This window comes from Neomonachus schauinslandi, chromosome Y (genome assembly GCF_002201575.2).
Source record: "Neomonachus schauinslandi chromosome Y, ASM220157v2, whole genome shotgun sequence".
Classification (NCBI taxonomy): Eukaryota; Metazoa; Chordata; class Mammalia; order Carnivora; family Phocidae; genus Neomonachus; species Neomonachus schauinslandi.
This window is the reverse complement of record NC_058420.1, coordinates 646942-650667: the sequence shown is the minus strand read 5'-3', so window position 1 is coordinate 650667 and position 3726 is coordinate 646942. Positions and strand designations below refer to the sequence as shown.

The following is a 3726-nucleotide window of genomic DNA, read 5'->3' as shown; positions in this document are numbered from 1 at the left end:
GGATGCTGAGTGGACAGGCAGAGGCGGCCTCTGGGACCAGCGAGGGAGAGCGTGGGCCTGGGCGCCCATGATGCGTGTGGGCGCATGTCAGAGGGTCGGGAGTGGGCTGGGCAGGCGGCCTCCACCTGGGGAGTGTCTGCAGGGGCGCAGGGGGGTCGGCGGCTCTCCATGTGGGTCACGGTGTCCCGTTAACGAGCGTGGGCTCTGTTCTGCAAACCGTGGGTTGGAGCAGGGACGTGGGCCGGCATGCATGGCGCCATGAGGGAGGCCGGGCTGCTCCTGGCTGCGTGTGTGCAGTCGGGCGCCCGGGGGACGGGGGGGGCGCAGAGGTGGAGTCCTCGCCCAGTGCCAGAAAGAGGGGAAATGAACTCTCGGGCCTTACGGCGGAGTCTACCCTGTGATGCTGAAGCACCAGAGTCAAGGGCAAAGACAGTCACTGCCCGGGAAGCTGCTGTGCTGAAATCAAAACCAGGACGAGTACCCCGAAAGGGCACGTTAAATAGACATGAGCGACATTGCTCTAAAAAGACTTACAGACGACCAGCAGACACATGAAACTATGCTGAACGTCACTCATCGTCAGGGAAATCCGAATCCAAACCATGGTGAGCGGCCACCGCACACCTGTCAGAATGGCTGACATTAACAACACAAGAGGCAACAGGTGCTGGTGAGGAGGCGGAGGAAAGGGATCCTCCTACACTGTTGGTGGGAATGCAAGCTGGTGCAACCACTCTGGAGAACAGCATGGAGGTTCCTCAAAAATGAAAAATAGAGCTACCCAAATCCCAGGATTGCACTAGTAGGTGTTTATACAAAGGATACAAACATAGTGATTCCAGGGGCACATGACCCCAGTGGTTAGAGCAGCAATGTTCATAATAGCCAGAGTAAGGAAAGAGCCCAGGTGTCCATTGACAGATGAATGGATAAAGAAGATCTGCTATATATACACATTGGAGTACTACTCAGCCATCAAAAATCATGAAATCTTGCCATTTGCAACCAGGGGGATGGAACTAGAGGTTTTTATGCTAAGTGAAATAAGTCAATCAGGAAGACAATTATATGATGTCAATCATGTGGAATTTAAGAAAGAAAATGTATGAACACAGGGGAAGGGGGGAAATAAAATAAGTCAGGGAGGTAGACAAAGCAAAAGAGACTCTTAAGAAAATAATTTATATGCGAGAGCATGAGCGGGGTGAGGGGCAGAGGCAGAGAGAGAAGCAGTCTCCCCACTTAGCAGGGAGCCCAGCATGGGGCTGGATCCCAGGACTCCAGGTTCATGACCTGAGCCAAAGGTAGGCGCTTAATGGACTGAGCCACCCAGGTGTCCCAAGAGAGTCTCAACTATAGGAAAGAAACTGAGGTTGTTGGAGGGGAGATGGGTGGGGGACGGGGTAACTGGGTGATGGGTGTCAAGGAGACAGGTGATGTAATGAGCGCTGGTGTTATATGCAACTGATGAATCAGTAAATTCTACCTCTAAAACTGAAAAAAAGGGGGTTAGTGAACGGGGTTAGAGTATAATACCCACAAACTAATGTTGTGAAACATAACTTTCTCTCTAAATTTATCACCTGGAAATACAGTTTAAGGGTCTCCAACGTCACTCCATAGCACAGTTCCAAGCTCTGTCGTATCCAGACTGCATGTCAGGCCTGAGGACCCCTGGGCTCTATCCAGTTCTGCTCTGCAGGTCCCTGTCAATTGAGCATTTTCTTTTCTAGAAATGTGGAAAGCTTTGTGCACATAAAAGACTATTTGCCATTATTTGTTTGATTATATCTGCTGAAATGAGAAATGCTAAAACCTCAGTTAATCACCTCTCTTTTTCTCCAGAGACAAAGAAAAAGGCAGTGTCAAGAAATCCAGCTAATTCTGTGTCAGCTGCAGTCTACCTGCACCCTCTGCCCGCTACCCACTCCACGATAACCCCAGGTACGGTGTTTGCTTTTCCAGACATGGAGAGAATGGGACTAGAGTTTTCATTCAGTAGTTGACACTCCTCCTACTGATGCTGATGGTGCTGGATCTCCCGTGGGCTCCTGGCTGGCTCTGTTAGTGGACGTGTAGGTGAGGAATGAGGAGAGCGGGGGGGCCAACCTGGCTCTGGGAATGTGAGCTTCTGTCTTTGGGTCTCAGGGCTGTGAGATCCCTTCCCTCCAGAAGCAGGGCTCAGCAGGGGTCAGGTTTGGCAGTGGATCCCCCAGGGTGTGAGCTGGCTGCCCTGCCCAGCAAGCTCTTCACCCCCACACCTGCTAACAGCCACTTGACCTTAGGCCTGCTGAAGCCTGAAAGGTCACAGAGTGTCCAAGAACTTTCCCACATCATCATGCACTTGGAGAAACCTGGGATCCAAGATGGTGACAAGCAGGGAAAGTTTAGCTTATGTAAAACAGGCAGTAGAGTAGATAAAATTGCTGCCTGTTCAAGCCGTGCCAGATCCAAGATAGCGGCCAGCAGGAGGCTGAGAAGGAGCTTGACGAAATCCACAAATGTGGAATGAAAAGACTTCCCTAACATCCAGGTTGATGAAGCTAATTTATTGACTTGGTGAGGGCTTATTGTTCCTGACAACCCTCCATATGATAAGGGGGCTTTCAGAATCGAAATCAACTCTCCAGCAGAGTACCCACTCAAAGCACCGAAGATCATATTTAAAACAAAGATCTGTCACCCGAACATCAATGAAAAGGGGCAGGTCTGTCTGCCAGGAATTAATGCTGAAAACTGGAAGCCAGCAACCAGAACCGGCCAAGTAATCCAGTCCCTCACAGCACTGGTGAATGAACCCCAGCCCGAGCACCCACTTCGGGCTGACCTAGCTGAAGAATACTCTAAGGACCGTAAAAAATTCTGTAAGAACGCTGAAGAGGTTCCAAAGAAATATGAGGAGAAGCGACCTGTGGACTAAACTCTGCCGCAACGGATTCCAGCGAGTGTGAGTGGAGACCCTGCAAAGCAGGACTCTGCGGAAAATCGACACGTGCCGCAGCCTGGCGTTTGCTTGTGGCAGGTACTAACTTTCTACAGTTTTCTTAAACAGACGTGGTCTAGGTAACCTGTAAAGAAAGGATTAAAAATTTAAGGTGTCCTAAAAAAAAAAAAGAAAATAGCTACCTGTTCATGACAAAAGTTGAGAAGCCAATTAACCTGCTGTCCCACCCCCCTTATCCCAAGTTCCTGTTCTGCTCCCTGGGTTGTGTAGAAGGAACCAGTAAGCCTGGGATGTGGAGACATGACAGGACAGAGTCTTCTCCAGCCTCATCCTATGTCTGCAGTGTCCTCACAGCCATCTTGGCTGACTGAGCCGCTTCCCCAACGGCCTCCAAATCCACCTGCAAGACAAGCCAGAGGCTGTGTTGTGCATGGTCCCCATGTGATGCTGAGGGGCTCTGGGCACAAGTTACTCCTGCATTCCCCACGCCCATCCAGCCTGAGGCTCAGGGTGCCCTGGATGCACCCTACCTGGCAGGCTCTTCTGCCCCTGGACCAGAGGCGTAATGAGACAGTTATGTAGAGTAGTCGTCTGCAGAAGCCTGCAGTGGCCCTGAATGCAGAAGCTGGGGATGGCTGCAGAACCCTCATGAGGGACATGAGGACACCATTGTCCACCTCATCCCCACTAGTCCTGCTGCCCAAGAGAGCATGGGCTGAAAGGTGGGTTCGGGCAGTGCATGCTTCATGTGTGTGTGAAGCATCGAGGGTGTGAAAGGTTCC

The 3726-nt window shown here is 51.2% G+C and overlaps 1 pseudogene; it reads left to right on the top strand.

The window, feature by feature from the left end:
* Window positions 1–363: 363 nt before the first annotated feature.
* LOC123323607 lies at window positions 364–2920 on the top strand (annotated as a pseudogene).
* The last annotated feature ends 806 nt before the right edge of the window (window positions 2921–3726 follow it).